Source organism: Atractosteus spatula, chromosome 5 (assembly GCF_055471065.1).
Source record: "Atractosteus spatula isolate fAtrSpa1 chromosome 5, fAtrSpa1.hap1, whole genome shotgun sequence".
Taxonomy (NCBI): Eukaryota; Metazoa; Chordata; class Actinopteri; order Semionotiformes; family Lepisosteidae; genus Atractosteus; species Atractosteus spatula.
Genome location: NC_142710.1, coordinates 1,697,135 through 1,723,640, shown reverse-complemented (window position 1 = coordinate 1,723,640; position 26,506 = coordinate 1,697,135). Strand labels below are relative to the sequence as shown.

Genomic DNA, 26,506 nt, shown 5'->3' with positions numbered 1-26,506 from the left:
TGCTTGAAACTCCTTCAAATGCAAGTGCTTCTATCTGTTTTCTTGATTGTTTCCCACTCATTCCTTTTGGTTTGAGTGACATGTCAAAATCCCATACCCAAAGAACTTCAACTAGAGTTCGCGGAAATGCTCAGTGGACAACCCAGGCAGGGTAAGAATCAGCATTTCCACACTACTCAGAGAATTTTTATTTTCAGGGATAGATTTTTAGCCCAATTCAAGTTGAAGAAAAGTGGTTTCGTGAAAATCGCAGAAAATTTTTTTTCAGAAACTCCGGGGTGCCTGGAGGTCGCGGTGCACCACGCGACAGTTGTATTCCAAAACTGAGTCACGCAGATCACACGAGTACCCAAGCATGCTTGAAACTCATTCAAATTCAATTGATTCTATCTGTTGTCTTGATTGTTTCACACTCATTCCTTTTGGTTTGGGTAACATGTCAAAATCCCATGCCCAGAGAACTTCAAGTAGAGTTCGCAAAAATGCTCAGTGGACACCCCAGGTAGGGTAAGAATCAGCATTTCCACACTACTCAGAGAATTTTTATTTTCAGGGATGGATTTTTAGCCCAATTCAAGTTGAAGAAAAGTGGTTTCGTGAAAATCGCAGAAATTTTTTTTTCATTAACTCCAGGGTGCCTGGAGGTCGCGGTGCACCACGCGACAGTTGTATTCCAAAACTGAGTCAGTCAGATCACACGAGTACCCAAGCATGCTTGAAACTCCTTCAAATACAAGTGCTTCTATCTGTTTTCTTGATTGTTTCCCACTCATTCCTTTTGGTTTGAGTGACATGTCAAAATCCCATACCCAAAGAACTTCAACTAGAGTTCGTGGAAATGCTCAGTGGACAACCCAGGCAGGGTAAGAATCAGCATTTCCACACTACTCAGAGAATTTTTATTTTCAGGGATGGATTTTTAGCCCAATTCAAGTTGAAGAAAAGTGGTTTCGTGAAAATCGCAGAAAATTTTTTTTCAGAAACTCCGGGGTGCCTGGAGGTCGCGGTGCACCACGCGACAGTTGTATTCCAAAACTGAGTCACGCAGATCACACGAGTACCCAAGCATGCTTGAAACTCTTTCAAATTCAAGTGATTCTATCTGTTGTGTTGATTGTTTCCCACTCATTCCTATTGGTTTGGGTAACATGTCAAAATCCCATGCCCAGAGAACTTCAAGTAGAGTTCGCAAAAATGCTCAGTGGACACCCCAGGTAGGGTAAGGATCAGCATTTCCACACTACTCAGAGAATTTTTAGTTTCAGGGATGGATTTTTAGCCCAATTCAAGTTGAAGAAAAGTGGTTTCGTGAAAATCGCAGAAAATTTTTTTTCAGAAACTCCGGGGTGCCTGGAGGTCGTGGTGCACCACGCGACACTTGTATTCCAAAACTGAGTCACGCAGATCACACGAGTACCCAAGCAAGCTTGAAACTCATTCAAATGCAAGTGCTTCTATCTGTTGTCTTGATTGTTTCACACTCATTCCTTTTGGTTTGGGTAACATATCAAAATCCCATGCCCAGAGAACTTCAAGTAGAGTTCGCAAAAATGCTCAGTGGACACCCCAGGTAGGGTAAGAATCAGCATTTCCACACTACTCAGAGAATTTTTATTTTCAGGGATGGATTTTTAGCCCAATTCAAGTTGAAGAAAAGTGGTTTCGTGAAAATCGCAGAAATTTTTTTTTCAGAAACTCCGGGGTGCCTGGAGGTCGCGGTGCACCACGCGACAGTTGTATTCCAAAACTGAGTCACTCAGATCACACGAGTACCCAAGCATGCTTGAAACTCATTCAAATGCAAGTGCTTCTATCTGTTGTCTTGATTGTTTCCCACTCATTCCTTTTGAATTGGGTAACATGTCAAAATCCCATGCCCAGCGAACTTCAAGTAGAGTTCGCAGAAATTCTCAGTGGACACCCCAGGTAGGGTAAGGATCAGCATTTCCACACAACTCAGAGAATTTTTATTTTCAGGGATGGATTTTTAGCCCAATTCAAGTTGAAGAAAAGTGGTTTCGTGAAAATCCCAGAAAATTTTTTTTCAGAAACAGCGGGGTGCCTGGAGGTCGCCGTACACCACGCAACACTTGTATTCCAAAACTGAGTCACGCAGATCACACGAGTACCCAAGCATGCTTGAAACTCATTCAAATGCAAGTGATTCTACCTGTTCTCTTGATTGTTTCCCACTCATTCCTTTTGGTTTGGGTGACATGTTAAAATCCCATAACTAGAGAACTTCAACTAGAGTTCGCGGAAATGCTCAGTGGACACCCCAGGGAGAATAAGGATAAGCATTTCCACACTACTCAGAGAATTGTTATTTTTAGGAATGGATTTTTAGCCCAATTCAAGTTGAAGAAAAGTGGTTTCGTGAAAATCGCAGAAATTTTTTTTTCAGAAACTCCATTTGTGCCTGGAGGTCGCGGTGCACCACGCGACCGTTGTATTCCAAAACTGAGTCACTCAGATCACACGAGTACCCAGGCATGCTTGAAAGTCATTCAAATGCAATTGCTTCTATCTGTTGTGTTGATTGTTTCCCACTCATTCCTTTTGGTTTGGGTAACAAGTCAAAATCCCATGCACAGAGAACTTTAACTAGAGTTCGCTGAAATGCTCAGTGGACAACCCAGGCAGGGTAAGATTCAGCATTTCCACACTTCTCAGAAAATTTTTATTTTCAGGGATGGATTTTTAGCCCAATTCAAGTTGAAGAAAAGTGGTTTCGTGAAAATCACAGAAAATTTTTTTTCAGAACCTCCGGGGTGCCTGGAGGTCGCGGTGCACCACGCGACAGTTGTATTCCAAAACTGAGTCACTCAGATCACACGAGTACCCAAGCATGCTTGAAACTCATTCAAATTCAAGTGCTTCTATCTACTCTCTTGATTGTTTCCCACTCATTCCTTTTGGTTTGGGTGACATGTCAAAATCCCATACCCAGAGAAATTCAAGTAGAGTTCACGGAAATGCTCAGTGGACACCCCAGGTAGGGTAAGGATCAGCATTTCCACACTACTCAGAGAATTTTTATTTTCAGGGATGGCTTTTTAGCCCAATTCAAGTTGAAGAAATGTGGTTTCGTGAAAATCGCAGAAAATTTTTTTTCAGAAACTCCGGGGTGTCTGGAGGTCGCGGTGCACCACACGACAGTTGTATTCCAAAACTGAGTCACTCAGATCACACGAGTACACAAGCATGCTTGAACTCATTCAAATGCAAGTGCTTCTGTCTGTTTTCTTGATTGCTTCCCACTCATTCCTTTTTGTTTGGGTAACATGTCAAAATCCCATGCCCAGAGAACTTCAAGTAGAGTTCGCGGAAATGCTCAGTGGACACCCCAGTTAGGGTAAGGATCAGTATTTCCACACAACTCAGAGAATTTTTATTTTCAGGGATGGATTTTTAGCCCAATTCAAGTTGAAAAAAAGTGGTTTCGTGAAAATGGCAGAAATTTTTTTTTCAGAAACTCCGGGGTGCCTTAAGGTCGCGGTGCACCACGCGACAGTTGTATTCCAAAACTGAGTCACGCAGATCACACGAGTACCCAAGCATGCTTGAAAGTCATTCAAATGCAAGTGCTTCTATCTGTTGTGTTGATTGTTTCCCACTCATTCCTTTTGGTTTGGGGAACATGTCAAAATCCCATGCACAGAGAACTTCAACTAGAGTTCGCGGAAATGCTCAGTAGACACCCCAGGTAGGCTAAGGATCAGCATTTCCACACTACTCAGAGAATTTTTATTTTCAGGCATGGATTTTTAGCCCAATTCAAGTCGAAGAAAAGTGGTTTCGGGAAAATCGCAGAAAATTTTTTTTCAAAAACTCCGGGGTGCCTGGAGGTCGCGGTGCACCACGCGACAGTTGTATTCCAAAACTGAGTCACGCAGATCACACGAGTACCCAACCATGCTTGAAAGTCATTCAAATGCAAGTGCTTCTATCTGTTTTCTTGATTGTTTCCCATTCATTCCTTTTGGTTTGGGGAACATGTCAAAATCCCATGCCCAGAGAACTTCAGGTAGAGTTCGCTGAAATCCTCAGTGGACACCCCAGGTAGGGTAAGGATCAGCATTTCCACACTACTCAGAGAATTTTTATTTTCAGGGATGGATTTTTAGCCCAATTCAAGTTGAAGAAAAGAGGTTTCGTGAAAATCGCAGAAAATTTTTTTTCAGAAACTCCGGGGTGTCTGGAGGTCGCGGTGCACCACGCGATAGTTGTATTCCAAAACTGAGTCACTCAGATCACACGAGTACACAAGCATGCTTGAAACTCATTCAAATGCAAGTGCTTCTATCTGCTTTCTTGATTGTTTCCCACTCATTCCTTTTGGTTTGGGTAACATGTCAAAATCCCAATCCCAAAGAACTTTAAGTAGAGTTCACGGAAATGCTCATTGGACACCCCAGGTAGGGTAAGGATCAGCATTTCCACACTACTCAGAGAATTTTTATTGTCAGGGATGGATTTTTAGCCCAATTCAAGTTGAAGAAAAGTGGTTTCGTGAAAATCACAGAAAAATTTTTTTCAGAAACTCCGGGGTGCCTGGAGGTCGCGGTGCACCACGCGACAGTTGTATTCCAAAACTGAGTCACTCAGATCACACGAGTACCCAAGCATGCTTGAAACTCATTCAAATTCAAGTGCTTCTATCTACTCTCTTGCTTGTTTCCCACTCATTCCTTTTGGTTTGGGTGACATGTCAAAATCCCATACCCAGAGAAATTCAAGTAGAGTTCGCGGAAATGCTCAGTGGACACCCCAGGTAGGGTAAAGATCAGCATTTCCACACTACTCAGAGAATTTTTATTTTCAGGGATGGATTTTTAGCCCAATTCAAGTTGAAGAAAAGTGGTTTCGTGAAAATCGCAGAAAATTTTTTTTCAGAAACTCCGGGGTGTCTGGAGGTCGCGGTGCACCACGCGATAGTTGTATTCCAAAACTGAGTCACTCAGATCACACGAGTACACAAGCATGCTTGAAACTCATTCAAATGCAAGTGCTTCTGTCTGTTTTCTTGATTGCTTCCCACTCATTCCTTTTGGTTTGGGTAACATGTCAAAATCCCAATCCCAAAGAACTTTAAGTAGAGTTCACGGAAATGCTCATTGGACACCCCAGGTAGGGTAAGGATCAGCATTTCCACAGTACTCAGAGAATTTTTATTGTCAGGGATGGATTTTTAGCCCAATTCAAGTTGAAGAAAAGTGGTTTCGTGAAAATCGCAGAAAATTTTTTTTCAGAAACTCCGGGGTGCCTGGATGTCGCGGTGCACCATGCGACAGTTGTATTCCAAAACTGAGTCACTCAGATCACACGAGTACACAAGAATGCTTGAACTCATTCAAATGCAAGTGCTTCTATCTGTTTTCTTGATTGCTTCCCACTCATTCCTTTTGGTTTGGGTGACATGTCAAAATCCCATACCCAGAGAACTTCAACTAGAGTTCGCGGAAATGCTCAGTGGACAACCCAGGCAGGGTAAGAATCTGCATTTCCACACTACTCAGAGAATTTTTATTTTCAGGGATGGATTTTTAGCCCAATTCAAGTTGAAGTAAAGTGGTTTGTTAAAATCGCAGAAAATTTTTTTTCAAAAACTCCGGGGTGCCTGGAGGTCGCGGTGCAACACGCGACAGTTGAATTACAAAACTGAGTCACTCAGATCACACGAGTAACCAAGCATGCTTGAAACTCATTCAAATGCAAGTGCTTCTATGTGTTGTCTTGATTGTTTCCCACTCATTCCTTTTGGTTAGGGTGACATGTCAAAATCCCATGCCCAGAGAACTTCAACTAGAGTTCTCGGAAATGCTCAGTGGACACCCCTGGTAGGGTAAGGATCAGCATTTCCACACTACTCAGGGAATTTTTATTTTCAGGGATGGATTTTTAGCCCAATTCAACTTGAAGGAAAGTAGTTTCGTGAAAATCGCAGAAATTTTTTTTCAGAAACTCCGGGGTGCCTGGAGGTCGCGGTGCACCACGCGACAGTTGTATTCCAAAACTGAGGCACTCAGATCACACGAGTACCCAAGCATGCTTGAAACTCATTCAAATGCAAGTGCTTCTATCTGTTGTGTTGATTGTTTCCTTTTGGTTTGGGTGACATGTCAAAATCCCATACCCAGAGAACTTCAATTATAGTTTGCGGAAATGCTCAGTGGACAACACAGGCAGGGTAAGAATCTGCATTTCCACACTACTCAGAGAATTTTTATTTTCAGGGATGGATTTTTACCCAATTCAAGTTCAAGAAAAGTGGTTTCGTGAAAATCGCAGAGAATTTTTTTTCAGAAACTCCGGGGTGCCTGGAGGTCGCGGTGTACCACGCGACAGTTGTATTCCAAAACTGAGTCACTCAGATCACACGAGTACCCAATCATGCTTGAAACTCATTCAAATGCAAGTGCTTCTATCTGTTTTCTTGATTGTTTCCCACTCATTCCTTTTGGTTTGGGGAACATGTCAAAATCCCATGCCAAGGGAACTTCAACTAGAGTTCGCGGAATTGCTCAGTGGACACACCAGGTAGGGTAAGGATCAGCATTTCCACACTACTCAGAGAATTTTTATTTTCAGTGATGGATTTTTAGCCCAATTCAATTTGAAGAAAAGTGGTTTCGTGAAAATCGCAGAAAATTTTTTTTCAGAAACTCCGGGGTGCCTGGAGGTCGCGGTGCAACAAGCGACAGTTGTATTCCAAAACTGAGTCACGCAGATCACACTAGTACCCAAGCATGCTTGAAACTCATTCAAATGCAAGTGCTTCTATCTGTTGTGTTGATTGTTTCCCACTCATTCCTTTTGGTTTGGGTGACATGTCAAAATCCCATACCCAGAGAACTTCAACTAGAGTTCGCGGAAATGCTCAGTGGACAACCCAGGCAGGGTAAGAATCTGCATTTCCACACTACTCAGAGAATTTATATTTTCAGGGAGGGATTTTTAGCCCAATTCAAGTTGAAGAAAAGTGGTTTCGTGAAAATCGCAGAAATTTTTTTTTCAGAAACTCCGGGGTGCCTGGAGGTCGCGGTGCACCACGCGACAGTTGTATTCCAAAGCTGAGTCACTCAGATCACACGAGTACCCAGGCATGCTTGAAACTCATTCAAATGCAATTGCTTCTATCTGTTGTCTTGATTGTTTCCCACTCATTCCTTTTGGTTACGGTGACATGTCAAAATCCCATGCCCAGAGAACTTCAACTAGAGTTCTCGGAAATGCTCAGTGGACACCCCTGGTAGGGTAAGGATCAGCATTTCCACACTACTCAGGGAATTTTTATTTTCAGGGATGGATTTTTAGTCCAATTCAACTTGAAGGAAAGTGGTTTCGTGAAAATCGCAGAAATTTTTTTTTCAGAAACTCCGGGGTCCCTGGAGATCGCGGTGCACCACGCGACTGTTGTATTCCAAAACTGAGGCACTCAGATCACACGAGTACCCAAGCATGCTTGAAACTCATTCAAATGCAAGTGCTTCTATCTGTTGTGTTGATTGTTTCCTTTTGGTTTGGGTGACATGTCAAAATCCCATACCCAGAGAACTTCAATTATAGTTTGCGGAAATGCTCAGTGGACAACACAGGCAGGGTAAGAATCTGCATTTCCACACTACTCAGAGAATTTTTATTTTCAGGGATGGATTTTTACCCAATTCAAGTTCAAGAAAAGTGGTTTCGTGAAAATCGCAGAGAATTTTTTTTCAGAAACTCCGGGGTGCCTGGAGGTCGCGGTGTACCACGCGACAGTTGTATTCCAAAACTGAGTCACTCAGATCACACGAGTACCCAATCATGCTTGAAACTCATTCAAATGCAAGTGCTTCTATCTGTTTTCTTGATTGTTTCCCACTCATTCCTTTTGGTTTGGGGAACATGTCAAAATCCCATGCCAAGGGAACTTCAACTAGAGTTCGCGGAAATGCTCAGTGGACACACCAGGTAGGGTAAGGATCAGCATTTCCACACTACTCAGAGAATTTTTATTTTCAGTGATGGATTTTTAGCCCAATTCAATTTGAAGAAAAGTGGTTTCGTGAAAATCGCAGAAAATTTTTTTTCAGAAACTCCGGGGTGCCTGGAGGTCGCGGTGCAACAAGCGACAGTTGTATTCCAAAACTGAGTCACGCAGATCACACTAGTACCCAAGCATGCTTGAAACTCATTCAAATGCAAGTGCTTCTATCTGTTGTGTTGATTGTTTCCCACTCATTCCTTTTGGTTTGGGTGACATGTCAAAATCCCATACCCAGAGAACTTCAACTAGAGTTCGCGGAAATGCTCAGTGGACAACCCAGGCAGGGTAAGAATCTGCATTTCCACACTACTCAGAGAATTTATATTTTCAGGGAGGGATTTTTAGCCCAATTCAAGTTGAAGAAAAGTGGTTTCGTGAAAATCGCAGAAATTTTTTTTTCAGAAACTCCGGGGTGCCTGGAGGTCGCGGTGCACCACGCGACAGTTGTATTCCAAAGCTGAGTCACTCAGATCACACGAGTACCCAGGCATGCTTGAAACTCATTCAAATGCAATTGCTTCTATCTGTTGTCTTGATTGTTTCCCACTCATTCCTTTTGGTTACGGTGACATGTCAAAATCCCATGCCCAGAGAACTTCAACTAGAGTTCTCGGAAATGCTCAGTGGACACCCCTGGTAGGGTAAGGATCAGCATTTCCACACTACTCAGGGAATTTTTATTTTCAGGGATGGATTTTTAGCCCAATTCAACTTGAAGGAAAGTGGTTTCGTGAAAATCGCAGAAATTTTTTTTTCAGAAACTCCGGGGTCCCTGGAGATCGCGGTGCACCACGCGACTGTTGTATTCCAAACCTGAGTCACTCAGATCACACGAGTACCCAAGCATGCTTGAAACTCATTCAAATGCAAGTGCTTCTATCTGTTGTCTTGATTGTTTCACACTCTTTCCTTTTGGTTTGGGTAACATGTCAAAATCCCATGCCCAGAGAACTTCAAGTAGAGTTCGCAGAAATGCTCAGTGGACACCCCAGGTAGGGTAAGGATCAATATTTCTACACTACTCAGAGAATTTTTATTTTCAGGGATGGATTTTTAGTCCAATTGAAGTTGAAGAAAAGTGGTTTTGTGAAAATCGCAGAAAATTTTTTTTCAGAAACTCCGGGGTGCCTGGAGGTCGCGGTGCACCACGCGACAGTTGTATTCCAAAACTGAGTCAGTCAGATCACACGAGTACCAAAGCATGCTTGAAACTCCTTCAAATGCAAGTACTTCTATCTGTTTTCTTGATTGTTTCCCACTCATTCCTTTTGGTTTGAGTGACATGTCAAAATCCCATACCCAAAGAACTTCAACTAGAGTTCGTGGAAATGCTCAGTGGAAAACGCAGGCAGGGTAAGAATCAGCATTTCCACACTACTCAGAGAATTTTTATTTTCAGGGATAGATTTTTAGCCCAATTCAAGTTGAAGAAAAGTGGTTTCGTGAAAATCGCAGAAATTTTTTTTTCAGAAACTCCGGGGTGCATAGAGGTCGCGGTGCACCACGCGACAGTTGTATTCCAAAACTGTGTCACTCAGATCACACGAGTACCTAAGCATGCTTGAAACTCATTCAAATGCAAGTGCTTCTATCTGTTGTCTTGATTGTTTCCCACTCATTCCTTTTGAATTGGGTAACATGTCAAAATCCCATGCCCAGAGAACTTCAAGTAGAGTTTGCGGAATTGCTCAGTGGACACCCCAGGTAGGGTAAGGATCAGCATTTCCACACTACTCAGAGAATTTTTATTTTCAGGGATGGATTTTTAGCCCAATTCTAGTTGAAGAAAAATGGTTTCGTAAAAATCGCAGAAAATTTTTTTTCAGAAACTCCAGGGTGCCTGGAGGTCGTGGTGCACCACGCGACACTTGTATTCCAAAACTGAGTCACGCAGATCACACGAGTACCCAAGCATGCTTGAAACTCATTCAAATGCAAGTGATTCTATCTGTTGTGTTGATTGTTTCCCACTCATTTCTTTTGGTTTGGGGAATATGTCAAAATCCCATGCCCAGAGAACTTCAAGTAGAGTTCGCAAAAATGCTCAGTGGACACCCCTGGTAGGGTAAGGATCAGCATTTCCACACTACTCAGAGAATTTTTGTTTTCAGGGATGGATTTTTAGCCCAATTCAAATTAAAGAAATGTGGTTTTGTGAAAATCGTAGACATTTTTTTTTCAGAAACTCCGGGGTGCCTGGAGGTCGCGGTGCACCACGCGACTGTTGTATTCCAAAACTGAGTCACTCAGATCAAACGAGTACCCAAGCATGCTTGAAACTCATTCAAATGCAAGTGCTTCTATCTGTTGTCTTGATTGTTTCCCACTCATTCCTTTTGGTTAGGGTGACATGTCAAAATCCCATGCCCAGAGAACTTCAACTAGAGTTCTCGGAAATGCTCAGTGGACACCCTTGGTAGGGTAAGGATCAGCATTTCCACACTACTCAGGGAATTTTTATTTTCAGGGATGGATTTTTAGCCCAATTCAACTTGAAGGAAAGTGGTTTCGTGAAAATCGCAGAGAATTTTTTTTCAGAAACTCCGGGGTGCCTGGAGGTCGCGGTGCACCACGCGACACTTGTATTCCAAAACTGAGTCACGCAGATCACACGAGTACCCAAGCATGCTTGAAACTCATTCAAATGCAAGTGCTTCTATCTGTTGTGTTGATTGTTTCCTTTTGGTTTGGGTGACATGTCAAAATCCCATACCCAGAGAACTTCAATTACAGTTTGCGGAAATGCTCAGTGGACAACACAGGCAGGGTAAGAATCTGCATTTCCACACTACTCAGAGAATTTTTATTTTCAGGGATGGATTTTTACCCAATTCAAGTTCAAGAAAAGTGGTTTCGTGAAAATCGCAGAGAATTTTTTTTCAGAAACTCCGGGGTGCCTGGAGGTCGCGGTGCACCACGCGACAGTTGTATTCCAAAACTGAGTCACTCAGATCACACGAGTACCCAATCATGCTTGAAATTAATTCAAATGCAAGTGCTTCTATCCGTTATCTTGATTGTTTCCCACTCATTCCTTTTGGTTGGGGTAACATGTCAAAATATCATGCCCAGAGAAGTTCAACTAGAGTTCGCGGAAATGCTCATTGGACACCCCAGGTAGGGTAGGGATCAGCATTTACACACCACTCAGAGAATTTTTATTTTCAGGGATGGATTTCTAACCCAATTCAAGTTGAAGAAAAGTGGTTTCTTGAAAATCGCTGAAAATTTTTTTTCAGAAACTCCGGGGTGCCTGGATGTCACGGTGCACCACGCGACAGTTGTGTTCCAAAACTGAGTCACTCAGATCACACGAATACCCAAGCATGCTTGAAACTCATTCAAATGCAAGTGCTTCTGTCCGTTGTTTTGATTGTTTCCCATTCATTCCTTTTGGTTTGGGTAACATGTCAAAATCCCTTGCCCCGAGAAGTTCAACTAGAGTTCGCGGAAATGCTCATTGGACACCCCAGGTAGTGTAAGAATCAGCATTTACACACCACTCAGAGAATTTTTATTTTCAGGGATGGATTTTTAGCCCAATTGAAGTTGAAAAAAAGTGGTTTCGTTAAAATCGCTGAAAATTTTTTTTCAGAAACTCCGGGGTGCCTGGATGTCGCGGTGCACCACGCGACAGTTGTGTTCCAAAACTGAGTCACTCAGATCACACGAATACCCAAGCATGCTTGAAATTAATTCAAATGCAAGTGCTTCTATCCGTTGTCTTGATTGTTTCCCACTCATTCCTTTTGGTTGGGGTAACATGTCAAAATATCATGCCCAGAGAAGTTCAACTAGAGTTCGCGGAAATGCTCAGTGGACACCCCAGGTAGGGTAAGGATCAGCATTAACACACAGCTCAGAGAATTTTTATTTTCAGGGATGGATTTTTAGCCCAATTCAAGTTGAAGAAGAGTGGTTTCGTGAAAATCGCTGAAAATTTTTTTTCAGAAACTCCGGGGTGCCTGGATGTCATGGTGCACCACGCGACAGTTGTATTCCAAAACTGAGTCACTGAGATCACACGAGTACCCAATCATGCTTGAAACTCATTCAAATGCAAGTGCTTCTATCTGTTGTCTTGATTGTTTCACACTCATTCCTTTTGGATTGTGTGACATGTCAAATTCCCATACCCAGAGAACTTCAACTAGAGTTCGCGGAAATGCTCAGTGGACACCTCAGGTAGGGTAAGGATCAGCATTTCCAAACTACTCAGAGAATTTTTATTTTCAGGGATGGATTTTTAGCCCAATTCCAGTTGAAGAAAAGTGGTTTCTTTAGAAACTCCGGGGTGCCTGTAGGTCGCAGTGGACCACGCGACAGTTGTATTCCAAAACTGAGTCACTCAGATCACACGAGTACCCAAGCATGCTTGAAACTCATTCAAATGCAAGTGCTTCTATCTGTTGTCTTGATTGTTTCACACTCATTCCTTTTGGATTGTGTGACATGTCAAAATCCCATACCCAGAGAACTTCAACTAGAGTTCGCGGAAATGCTCATTGGACACCCCAGATAGGGTAAGGATCAGCATTTACAAACTACTCAGAGAATTTTTATTTTCAGGGATGGATTTTTAGCCCAATTCAAGTTGAAGAAAAGTGGTTTCGTGAAAATCGCAGAAAATTTTTTTTCAAAAACTCCGGAGTGCCAGGAGGTCGCGGTGCACCACGCGACAGTTGTATTCCAAAACTGAGTCACTCAGATCACACGAGTACCAAAGCATGCTTGAAACTCATTCAAATGCAAGTGCTTCTAACGGTTGTCTTGATTGTTTCCCACTCATTCCTTTTGGTTTGGGGAACATCTTAAAATCCCATGTCCAGAGAACTTCAAGTAGAGTTCGCGGAAATGCTCAGTGGACACCCCTGGTAGGGTAAGGATCAGCTTTTCCACACTACTTAGAGAATTTTTATTTTCAGGGATAGATTTTTAGACCAATTCAAGTTGAAGAAAAGTGGTTTCGTGAAAATCGCAAAAAAAATTTTTCAGAAACTCCGGGGTGCCTGGAGGTCGCGGTGCACCACGCGACAGTTGTATTCCAAAACTTAGTCACTCAGATCACACGAGTACCCAGGCATGCTTGAAAGTCATTCAAATGCAAGTACTTCTAACGGTTGTATTGATTGTTTCCCTCTCATTCCTTTTGGTTTGGGGAACATGTCAAAATCCCATGCCCAGAGAACTTCAAGTAGAGTTCGTTGAAATGCTCAGTGGACACCCCAGGTAGGTGAAGAAAAGTGGTTTCATGAAAATCACTGAAAATTTTTTTCAGAAACTCCGAGGTGCCTGGATGTCGCAGTGCACCACGCGACAGTTGCATTCCAAAGCCTTGTCACTCATATCACACGATTACCGCAGCATGCTTGAAACTCATTCAAATGCAAGTGCTTCTATCCGTTGTGTTAATTGTTTCCCACTCATTCCTTTTGGTTTAGGTAAAATGTCGAAATCCCATGCCCAGAGAACTTCAACTAAAGTTCGTTGAAATGCTCAGTGGACACCCCAGGTAGGGTAAGGATCAGCATTTACACACCACTTTGATAATTTTTATTTTCAGGGATGGATTTTTAGCCCAATTCAAGTTGAAGAAAAGTGGTTTCATGAAAATCGCTGAAACTTTTTTTTCAGAAACTCCGGGGTGCCTGGATGTCGCAGTGCACCACGCGACAGTTGCATTCCAAAGCCTTGTCACTCATATCACACGATTACCGCAGCATGCTTGAAACTCATTCAAATGCAAGTGCTTCTATCCGTTGTCTTGATTGTTTCCCACTCATTCCTTTTGGTTTGGGTAACATGTCAAAATCCCATGCCCAGAGAACTTCAACTAGAGTTCGTTGAAATGCTCAGTGGATACCCCAGGTAGGGTAAGGATCAGCATTTACACACCACTCAGAGAATTTTTATTTTCAGGGATGGATTTTTAGCCCAATTCAAGTTGAAGAAAAGTGGTTTAGTGAAAATTGCTGAAATTTTTTTTTCAGAAAGTCTGGGGTGCCTGGATGTAGCGGTGCACCACGCGACAGTTGTATTCCAAAACTGATCACTCAGATCACACGAGTACCCAAGCATGCTTGAAACTCATTCAAATGCAAGTCCTTCTATCCGTTGTCTTGATTGTTTCTCACTCATTCCTTTTGGTTTGGGTAACATGTCAAAATCCCATGCCCAGTGAACTTCAACTAGAGTTCGTTGAAATGCTCAGTGGACACCCCAGGTAGGGTAAGGATCAGCATTTACACACCACTCAAAGAATTCTGATAATCAGGGATGGATTTTTAGCCCAATTCAAGTTGAAGAAGAGTGGTTTCGTGAAAATCGCTGAAAATTTTTTTTCAGAAACTCCGTGGTGCCTGGATGTCGCGGTGCACCACGCGACAGTTGTATTCCAAAACTGAGTCACTCAGATCACACGAGTACCCAAGCATGCTTGAAACTCATTCAAATGCAAGTCCTTCTATCCGTTGTCTTGATTGTTTCTCACTCATTCCTTTTGGTTTGGGTAACATGTCAAAATCCCATGCCCAGTGAACTTCAACTAGAGTTCGTTGAAATGCTCAGTGGACACCCCAGGTAGGGTAAGGATCAGCATTTACACACCACTCAAAGAATTCTGATAATCAGGGATGGATTTTTAGCCCAATTCAAGTTGAAGAAGAGTGGTTTCGTGAAAATCGCTGAAAATTTTTTTTCAGAAACTCCGTGGTGCCTGGATGTCGCGGTGCACCACGCGACAGTTGTATTCCAAAACTGAGTCACTCAGATCACACGAGTACCCAAGCATGCTTGAAACTCATTCAAATGCAAGTCCTTCTATCCGTTGTCTTGATTGTTTCACACTCATTCCTTTTGGTTTGGGTAACATGTCAAAATCCCATGCCCAGAGAACTTCAACTAGAGTTCGTTGAAATACTCAGTGGACACCCCAGGTAGGGTAAGGATCAGCATTTACACACCACTCAGAGAATTTTGATAATCAGGGATGGATTTTTAGCCCAATTCAAGTTGAAGAAGAGTGGTTTCGTGAAAATCGCCGAAAATTTTTTTTCAGAAACTCCGTGGTGCCTGGATGTCGCGGTGCACCACGCGACAGTTGTATTCCAAAACTGAGTCACTCAGATCACACGAGTACCCAAGCATGCTTGAAACTCATTCAAATGCAAGTGCTTCTATTCGTTGTCTTGATTGTTTCCCATTCATTCCTTTTGGTTTGGGTAACATGTCAAAATCCCATGCCCAGAGAAGTTCAACTAGAGTTCGCGGAAATGCTCAATGGACACCCCAGGTAGGGTAAGGATCAGACTTTACACACTACTTAGAGAATTTTTATTTTCAGGGATGGATTTTTAGCCCAATTCAAGTTGTAGAAAAGTGGTTTCGTGAAAATCGCTGAAAATTTTTTTTCAGAAACTTCGGGGTGCCTGGATGTCGCAGTGCACCACGCGACAGTTGTATTCCAAAACTGAGTCACTCAGATCACACGAGTACCCAAGAATGCTTGAATCTCATTCAAATGCAAGTGCTTCTATCCGTTGTCTTGATTGTTTCCTACTCATTCCTTTTGGATTGGGTAACATGTCAAAATCTCATGCCCAGAGAAGTTCAACTAGAGTTCGCGGAAATGCTCAGTGGACACCGCAGGTAGGGTAAGGATCAGCATTTACACACCACTCAGAGAATTTTTATTTTCAGGGATGGATTTTTAGCCAAATTCAAATTGAAGAAAAGTGGTTTCGTGAAAATCGCTGAAATTTTTTTTCAATAACTCCGGGGTGCCTGGATGTCGCGGTGCACAACGCGACTGTTATATTCCAAAACTGAGTCACTCAGATCACACGAATACCCAAGCTTGTTTGAAACTCATTCAAATGCAAGTGCTTCTATCCGTTGTCTTGATTGTCTCCCACTCATTCCTTTTGGTTTGGGTAATATGTCAAAATCCCATGTCCAGACAACTAGAGTTTGTTGAAATGCTCAGTGGACACCCCAGGTAGGGTAAGGATCAGCATTTACACACCACTCAGAGAATTTTTATTTTCAGGGATGGATTTTTAGCCCAATTCAAGTTGAAGAAAAGTGATTTCGTGAAAATCGCTGAAAAGTTTTTTTCAGAAACTCCGGGGTGCCTGGAGGTCGCGGTGCACCACGCGACAGTTGTATTCCAAAACTGAGTCACTCAGATCACACGAGTACCCAAGCATGATTGAAAGTCATTCAGATGCAAGTGCTTCTATCCGTTGTCTTGATTGTTTCCCACTGATTCCTTTTGCTTTGGGTCATATGTCAAAATCCCATGCCCAGAGAAGTTCAAATAGAGTTTGTTGAAAGGCTCAGTGGACGCCCCAGGTAGGGTAAGGATCAGCATTTGCACACTACTTACAGAATTTTTATTTTCAGGGATGGATTTTTAGCCCATGTTAATTTGAAGAAAAGTGGTTTTGTGATCCTAGCTGAAATTTTTTTTTTCAGAAACTCCGGGGTGCCTGGTTGTCGCGATGCACAACGCTGCAGTTGTATTCCAAAACAGAGCCACCCATGTCAGATGAGCAGAAAAGTCCTGCCCGGTGTGAGGATCAAACTCACAACCTTCTGATTATGTCACTGACACGCTACCTAATGCACTAAAGAGGCCAGACACGACTGCCAGCCTGAAAACGAGCCAGGGATTTCAAGCATCTGTTCCCTAATCTAGCGATGCTCCCTGCTGGATATTGAATCCGCCTTTTGATCTCACCAATACTTTTTCTCTTTGTTTCTGTTGCGCGTCCATCTTTGAGATCCCACCTCACACAAGTCCTTCTGGCTGAAGTGGCCTCCCTTCCTCAGCAGCGAGCCCTCGTCAGCCATCGACACGTCTGCAGCTCGCTTTGCCCTCCGACTCCCGATCTGCGGAGATGAGATTTGAGCAGAGAGCGCCGGAGCCGCGCTTCATGCGGAGAGAAGATGAGCAGGAGGCGCGGCTGTTGAACGCTTGACAAGCGCTCTCTCTGCAAGGCGTGAACGCAGCTGCAGGAGACCTGTCAGCACACAGAGCTCTAAACTCACTCCTGGAGAAGGCAGGAGGACGCTCAACCACCTGAGCTCCCTCCCGCGCTGCACCCTCCTTCTCCTCCTTAGCATACTCAGCCCTATACTAAAGAGGAGCACGTGTCCGCTGTGGAGCCAGAGCTCTGTTTCCTGTCAGGAGACGTTTCTGCTGCGCCCTCCTCCTCGGAGTCACCGTGTGCCGCTTCTCCCCCTCTTACCGGCACCGTCACTGCCTGTCGTCTGCAGGGCGGTCTTGTCAAGTGTGAGGACGACGGCGGGACCTTCTCTGCCTGCTGCACGAGTCGAGCTCTTGTGCTCATCAGTTCAATGCTCTTTACATCAACTCCTACTGCCTGTTGGCGCTTCGTGTTTTGCGCTGCTTTGACTATCGGCGAATCAGGTGACTTCAGACTCTGAAGTTCCTGCTGAAGGAGTGGGGAGCATTGTCTTGAAATGATCGCTGTTCTGTCATGTTGTATCCTGCTTTGGCAACATGGGCATGCTGACAGCAGTGAGAGCGACAGTAATAGCTCATTCCTGGACTTCTTTACGACTGTCTGAGGGGACGAGTTAAAGACCCCTCCCCTTCCGCGAGCTCACTGGTCTAGGGCAGTGGTTCTCAAATATTTTGGACCAAGTACCACCCCTGAACAAACCAAAGCATCCAAGTACCACCTACAAGTCATCTTCTCATAGGAACCACAGAAATTGACCAATATGAGCACGCGTGCGCGCACACACTCACATAAACATATAATAAATATTATAATAATAAAAACTTTATTTGATATAACGCCTTTAAAAGTGGCTTCTCAAAGCAATTTACAGAACAAAAACAGGAACAACAACAATTAAAAATAAACAAATAAATAAAATTGCACCATTTCAGTGAGAGGGTTGAGCCTGTTTAGTTGAGCAAAGCAGATGTGAACTCATTTTTCGAGCCTTGATACAAATCACAACAGAGTCTAAAAGATTTTAAATCATCAGGCATCTTCTTGACGGCAAAGGTCTCGCGGTGGATGTTGCAGTGCATCGATTCATTTCTAGAGCAACCTCTCTAATTCATGTAACTACACCGCTGTGTCGGCTTGTCATTGCTCTAGCACCGTCTGTACAAACTCTGATGCATTTTTTCCAGTCGATGCCATTCTCTTCGATAAATTCATTCAGAAGCTGAAACATGCTCTCCTGTAGTTCCTTTTGGTAGCGGCTTACAGAACAGAAAGTCCTCATGGGACGTGCCCTCAAACTCGTATCTAACGTTAATGAGCAAATTGGCCAAATCAAAGGCATCTACAGACTTGTCTAATTGCAGTGAAAAGCAGCTGCTCATCTTAACGTGCTTTGTCAGCGTACTTTTGATATCATCCGCCATATCAATAATTCTCTGAGTGACTGTGTCTTTCAGAGGGGGCAGCAGGTCGAGCTGTTTAGCAGCTTGTTCTCCACACATAATGCATGTCAGCTCTTTTGTCAACGGTAAATAAGGTTTTTCAAAAATAGCTTACCTGCTTTAGCAATCCGCAGGCTTGTGTTTTTCCCTGTTTTGTGGTTCAGGAGTCCGTCTCAGAAGTTAAAAGAAGTGTTTATTTCATGCGCATGGGAGCGAAACACAGAGACGCTCTGTGTATTTTTCTCAAATTAACCTAGAAACAGTTCTTTAATATTTTTCTGTTATCTATCACGCTTTCCTGTGCTCACACGATTGCCAGAGTTCATAGCACACATTTCTATGCTTTCCTGTGCTTATAACATTGGCATTGTTCCAAAATCACACACATTCTCCTACCTCCCTATTTGCTGGAGATAAGTTTTTTTAGATACAATTGGTCACTTTCGTTTGTAGCACGCATTCCTATACAATGGTATAGAATCACATTGTAGCTCTGTGTCCACTCAGGTATGAGCACGCTCTGTATCGTAGTACGTGGGCTGCGTATTCGACACGTATTAAAATAGAAAATATGAAAACCCATCCCAATTTTTCAGTGCACACAACAAAGATCCAGGGGATATATGGCGTACCAGCTGGCGGCGTACCATAGTTTGAGAACCACTGCTCTAAGCGATAGGCGCGAGTCTCTGGTCTGTCTCCGGTCTCTGTGTGCGAAGAGACCATCTTTTTTTCTATTATTGTAGGAAGACATATCCAGCCCTCCTCGGTAGCACAGCAGAGCGAGTGTCGTGAGGTTATAGCCAGGTCCTGCAGCTGACGGGCTGATTGCTGGTTTACAAGATCCGGTGGTGGAGACACCTTCACCACTTGGAGTTTATCTGCTGCTCTCATGCATCATTATTTTAAAAACGTGCGAGTGGACACCGAGCATCATAGCAAGGGATCGAACCGTGTTTATCGTGGACTAAACATCTCGTATTTGGCGTGGAAGTGAAGAACACGCGTGTGCATGAGTGAACGTCTCACGCCCCATCTGTGAAGAGCCCAAAACAGCATTGATCCCTGCCCCATGTGAGGATTGAACTCACAACCTTCAGATTATGAGACTGACATGCTACCTGCTGCGCTAACAAGTCAGGATGATGGCTGTTTGCCAGCTCATGTCGAAATGAACATTATATATATGAACATTATTTCTGTGTGACTGTTGTAACTCAGACCATATTCCCCCAAAAGATTAAAACGCAGGGCTGAAGAAAAGGGAAGATCTCATCTTCGTAACTCACTGGGCAAGAGACCAGAACACCACGTGAAGTCATATAAAGCGCATTAAACTGATGACCACAAAACCTTGAAACGTACATCAGGCAAACAACGTTCAGAAATGGAGTAAAAAGCAAGCGGGAGTTATAACTAAGCAGTCTAGTGTGGAACGTGTTGTGGGTGACGGGGGAAAGTCTCTCCCACTTTCATTATTCCACCCCAAGAGTGTCTGTCCTCTCTAGTACATAGAGGCAAAAGCTGAAGGATGCAGGCATGGATCCCACTACCTCTCGCATGCTAAGCAAGCGCTCTACCATTTGAGCTAATCCCCCTGACTAGACCGTAGATCAGCTCCGTCCCGTTCACACTAAATCCCTCACGAGTCTTCTGTGCGATCGCACACACGTAAAAAACACACTTGAAATCAGGACACTCATGACCTCTCTGGCTCGTTGGTCTAGGTTTGCTGTTTGGTTGCGAGAGGTCCCGCCTTCAAATTGTGGACAAGCCCTGTTTTATTCCATGATTACAAGAACATACGTCCAGCTCTCCTCATATTTTCTGCTTTTATGAAACGACTATAGTAGCACAGCAGAGCGCGTATCGTGATCACGCCTCGCTCAGTGTGAGGTTATAGCGAGGTGTTTTAGCTGGCGGGCTGTCTGCTGGTTTACAAGAACCGACCGTGAAAAGATCTTCACCGCTCGGACTTTATTCTGCTCTCATGACAGTGGAGGTGACTTTCAGTGCGCTTCACTGCTCTCTGAATCTGGCACACTGTTAGAACAGAAATTCTCCATGAAATAAGTCCTGGATTTTCTCCCGTTCCAACAAATTTCCCGTAACCTATCCCGTGGAAGGGTTTGGTTACAATTCTATGTAGAAAATGTGGCAGTGAGAGGACATCGCGTTTTGAGACTTTAATTTGTTCAACAGGCATGTGCTCCTTGTTAGTATAGTGGTGAGTGTCCCTGCCTGTCATGTGTGAGACTGGGGTTTGATTCCCTGATGGGGAGACTGGTAACTTTTTAACTACCTCACTTCAGTTTAAAAAAAAATGAAGTTATTACTTAGACACGTTTCCAATGACATGACTTCTCTTCTTACGGATGAGTAATTACAAGAGTATGATCCCCGTTCATGAAATGTTCAACATTCAGCAGTCTGTGCAGGAAGGAGCCCCCCTAAACACAGTATTTTGTAACACTCCAGGGTTCACATGGGCACCCTCACCTACTGCCTGCCTCAGGTCAGCCCCCAACCATCAAGGACTTGAACCCAAGTTTCTGGCATCACTCAATAGGGACCTAGCCTGTTGAGCTAAAGGGAGACCTCCTCTCAGCCTAGCGGCTGTGGCCCTGCTATTACAGGGAAGGGCAGTGACATCACCACTCTGGTAAACCAGCTCTTACACACTCACTGGTGGCCGTATGCATTACACTCTCCCCGGCTAACTCCCTGTCCTCAGCGAAGGGCTATCCCATCCCACGTCTGACACCAATGCAACGCTCTGGGGTTCACGTGGGCGCCCTCGCCTGCTGCCACATCAGGTCAGCCCCCAACTGTCAGGGACTCGAACCCAGGTCTCTAGTGTCACTCAACAGGGACCCAGCCTGTTGAACTAAAGAGAGATCTCCTCTCAGCCTAGCGGCTGTGGTCCTGCTATTACAGGGTTCGGGCGGTTACGTCACCACTCTGGTAAGCCGGCTCTTACACACTCACCGGTGGCTATATGCGTTACAATTTATAATCACCAGCAGATTCAATAAGAAAACAAAAGGTAGGAAAACTCAGCTGCAGATGTTTTCTTCACGGGGTGTGTCCCTCCCCCGCCCTGAATTAGACGCTGGTCCATCTCAGGTCTGTGGAAAATCTCCACAGTCTGACTTGCTCCTGTACTGTCTCCATTGTGTGGTGGTGTCTGTTGTTGTCCAGGGAGATCAGTGAGAATAAGAATTCCAATGTACATGTACATGTGGCAATAAAGTTCCCTACTCCTCTAGTCTACTCGTTTCAGATACACAGAGGATAAGAAGTGAGTTTGATATGTCTTCCTATTATCACATAACAAGAATGGACTTGGTCAGGATTTAAACTTGGAACTTCTCCCACGCTAAGCAAGAATCATACCCCTACACCAACGAGCCACACAGTGCTCAGATTGTTTTCATTTTTTTTCGAAAGGGGCGATGATTCACTTGTGCCAGGATGTTATTTATTGACTTCAGCTCAGGCTTCAACACGACTGTGCCAGGCAGACAGGTGGTCAAGCTCAGGGGTCTGGGCCTCAGCAACTCCATCTGCAACCGGGTCCTGGACTTCCTGACAGGCAGACCCCAAGTGGTGAGGACTGGAAACAAAACCTCATCCCCTCTGATCCTCAACACAGGGGCCCCCCAGGGCTGCTGCCTGAACTCACGGCTGTATTCTCTATTTACACACGACTGTGTGGCCAGATTTAACAGCAACCGCATCACCAAGTCTGGTGATGACACCACAGTCATCGGTCTTATCAGCAACAGTGATGAAACGTGATGGAGTGGTGCCACAACAACAACCTCAGACTTAACATCACCAAAACATAAGAGATTATAGTGGACTTCAGGAGGCACAGAGGACGTCACACACCCATCATCATTCACAGGGCTCCAGTCGAAACTGTCGAAACTGCACCTTCAGGTTCCTCTGCCTCCAGATCACTGAGAGGCTGAGCTGGCCAGAGAACACTGCTGCCATCCTCACTAAAGCCCACCAGCGCCTTCACTTCCTGAGACAGTTAAGGAAGTGGGGGGGTGAGCAAGACAACACTCACCAATTGTTACCGTAATCCGATTGAGAGTGTCCTGCCTGGTGGTGTTGCGGTGTGGTATGGTGGAGCCACAGGACAGGACAGCCATACAGAGGGTTGTGAGGTCTGCCCAGAAAATCACTGGGACTGAGCCACCCTCCATCGACCAGATATATCTCAACCGCTGCCACAACTGGGCTTGAGCTATACTTCAGGACCCAATTCACCCGGGCCATGATCTGTTTTCACCCCTGGGGTCTGGTAGATGGATTTTGAATAGATTCAAAAACAGTTTCTACCCCCAAGCAGCCCGCATCTTAAACAGCTCATATTCGCACCTCCACTGTAAGGTTCTGCACTGTGTCCTGTCTTGGCTGTATTAAAACGTCTATTGTCATTTTATTGTCCATGTCTGTTTGTCATTTGTGCCTATTTTTTTTTCTGTACTGTTACTGGCTACAGCTGAACGAGTAAGCATTCCAATACACGTTGTACACGGCAAATAAAAAATCTTGAATCAAAAATTCATAAACGATTTCAGCAGCTTGCTCTTTATTAAGTTGCACCCACGTTTTGTACTCCTCGCAGTCATGTACAGTATATACATATTCATATGCTGTAGACTGTATATATATAGTTTCTCATATACGAGTGTGATTTGGGCTTGAAATATGTCATCTGGTAATGGAGCGAACAGTCGGCGATACCGGACAGATCCCTCCTGTGAGTTCCGTTGAAGCGAAGCTCTGCTGTACTCTCACCCGCTGTGTGCTCGGCACTAACTGTATTATATAATAATGGATTGAAAGGGACACATTCTGATGTGGGTTTAATTAAGATTGACACCTGTGTGTTAGAAAATAAATCATCTATAAAATACATCGCAGACTTTCTCCCGTTTTAAGAGGTTTCCCGTGGAAGGGTTAAGTTACAGTTTTATAAATTGAAAACGTGGCGGTGAGAAAATGTTCACGACCTCTAAATTAACATATTAGTGAGCTCATAGTTTTTTCTGACATTTGGGGTTTTGATTGATGCGCAATTACGCACAATCTGGAACACCGGGGGACCGCTGTGTACATACAGACGTTCACAACGCGAGAAATACTGCTCACTGGAGTTTACTGCGAAAAACCCGTATCTAACCATAGGAAGCAGAACAGCACAGTCTCCAGTTACCCAGACTGTAAACACGGGAATAAAGCTTTGTTTGATTTCTGAAACCCTTGTTTTTTCTCCCTTGGAAAGCTCCATAAGGTAGTCAAGAACACGCGTGTATGAGCGAACAGGAGCCGCCTGTGTCAGATGAGCAAAACAGGCCACAGTCCTGCCCCGTGTGAGGATCAAACTCACAACCTTCAGATTACGAGACTGACGCGCTACCTGCTGCGCCAACGAGACCAGACATGACAGCCAGCCTGAAAACGAGCCACTCAGGGATTTCAAGCGTCTGTTCCCTAATCTGGCGATGCTCCCTCATGGATATTGAATCCGCCTTTTGACACATTCTGACATGGGTCTAATTAAGATTGACACCTGTGTGTTAGAAAATAAATAATCTATAAAATAAATCGCAGACTTTCTCCTGTTTTAACAGGTTTCCTGTGGAAGGGTTAAATTACAGTTTTATAAATTGAAAACGTGTCAGCGAGAGGTCATCGCCTCCTTACAGCACTCGACGCAAAGTCTTCACAATGTTGCAAGTGAGACAGGAGTTGTAATTAGTCTAGTACATAGAGCGCAAAAGCTGGAGGATGCGGGCATCGATCCCGCTACAGTACCTTTCGCATGATAAGCGAGCGCTCTACCATTTGAGCTAATCCCCCTTCTTGTGGTGGTGATCACCTCCGTCCCGTTCATACTAAATCCCTCACGAGTCTTCTGTGCGATCGCACACTCGTGAAAAACACACTTGAAATCAGAGCACTCACGACCTCTCTGGCTCGTTGGTCTAAGCTTGCTGTTTGGTTGCGAGAGATCCCGGCCTCAAATCCTGTCTTATTCCATGATTACAAAAACATACGTCCAGCTCTCCTCGTATTTTCTGCTTTTATGAAACGACTATAGTAGCACAGCAAAGCGCGTATCGTGATCACGCCTCACTCAGTGTGAGGTTATAGCGAGGTGTTTTAGCTGGCGGGCTGTCGGCTGGTTCACAAGAACCGGTCGTGGAAAGATCTTCACTGCTCGGACTTTATTCTGCTCTCATGACAGTGGAGGTGACTTTCAGTGCGCTTCACTGCTCTCTGAATCTGGCACACTGTTAGAACAGAAATTCTCCATGAAATAAGTCCTGGATTTTCTCCCGTTCCAACAAGTTTCGGGTGCGTGGTCAAAAAAATGTCATAAAAACGACAAAGTGAAGGCTGAGAAAACATTAACAATGTACTTTATACACAACGCAAGTGTTTTCGTAACCCTAGGAGGTTTTGTGAAAGCGCTACAGGCGTGCCAAAATCGTTTTTACACTGCGATTTTTTCCAGTTGGTTTTTTAGAGTACATCTGATTGACTGGTCTTCTCTCTTGCGGGGTGACGGGACTCTTCAGAGAGGGAGTCTCCCACTTGCGTGTAATTAGCAGGAACCGCAGAAGCCCTGAATCAGATAATTTCTAGTGCTGTAATTGAGCAGGAAGTCCGAGCGGTTAAAGCGTTGGACTTAAGATCCAATAGACATAAAAACCACGTGGGTTTCATCCCCAGTCCTGATAGACTCTCTTTAATTAAGGAGCAAGTAAAGGTTTATTCTCTGCTGAGAAGAAAACAAACACAACATTTCGGCCGTGGAGCCTTCGAGTGTCTAGAATTACACGTCATTGTGACAAGACCGTTCTCTGTGTTCTGTTTACAACAAAAACCACAGCCCGTCTAGGTCTTTAAGCGCTTTGAGAAGCCACCTTTAAAGGCGCTATATAAAATAAAGTTTATTTTTATTATATTACTGAAAAAGAAATGTAATTTTCTCTGTATTTTTGGAAATTCTTGGGATAAACTTTTAAAGAAATGTTGATTTGTCATCTGGTTAGAGCTGAAACAGCAATCCAGAACATGCCGCCTGCTTGAGTCTAGATCTGACTCAAAAATAAAATCGTTTTTTATTTATTATTAGATATTGTTTTTTAAATTAGTCCTCGGATAAACATTTAAACAAATTCCTTTTTTACTGAAATGGGATTCATAGTGGCAATCTTATTCCCACTGTAAAGGGAAACACTAATGTGATCCAGGGCTCCGCTCTGCCTCAGTCATCACTAGAGGGCGCCCCTGGTGCTTTGGGCTCGTGTCTCTGCCTTCGTCACCTCTAGAGGGCGCCCCTGGTGCTTTGGGCTCGTTGCAGTTGAGAACAGGTTCAGTACGGAGCAGCTGGCTGAGTTCAGCGGCCGTGTTGGTTGTAATTAGTCCGTAGGCGGCGCGCTAGTTTAACACGGAGCTGCGTGCTGACCACGGGCTGGACTGCAGTTAGTCCGCTCCTATCAGCTCCTTGCAGCTGACCCAGGGGGAAGGAGATATATTACCTGTGAAATTAGGGAAGTTAGCCGTTTGCCTAACTGGTTGTGAACCAGTTAGATCAAGGACAAGCTGGTGCCTCGCAGCTCTCGGATTGGCTGTGTTCATCTCGGTAATGAACCAGGACATTTAAAAAAAAAGATTTGAAAGCCCCACATATCTTAACGGCCAGTTTCCTGTCAGACCTTTTAAACGCTTATCCGAAGAATAAACAATTCCATTTCTCTTGAACAATTGCCGACAATTAAGAGAAACGCTCTTCTTTATGAGTATGATCTAGACTTGGGTTTATGAAGTGAAAGTAGTTCTGATTTCTTCACACTAAGAAAAGTCTTTTCAAGGAAGAGACAGTGGCCCCCAACCTTGGCATTATTAGCAACACACTGAGCTAACCAGCCCCACTCAAGATACACCCACACCCTCCGTGACCGTCACTATTAAACACGAGAAATGCCGCAAACCACTCTGACACAGTGATGGAGAAACAC

At 44.1% G+C, this 26,506-nt stretch overlaps 1 non-coding gene across 1 annotated transcript; it reads right to left on the bottom strand.

Annotated features, from left to right (window-relative positions):
* Nucleotides 1–23,840: 23,840 nt before the first annotated feature.
* On the bottom strand, nt 23,841–23,913 carry trnat-cgu (transfer RNA threonine (anticodon CGU)). Its single transcript has one exon. It is a non-coding gene; the product is annotated as a tRNA-Thr (tRNA).
* Between the last annotated feature and the right edge of the window lie 2,593 nt (nt 23,914–26,506).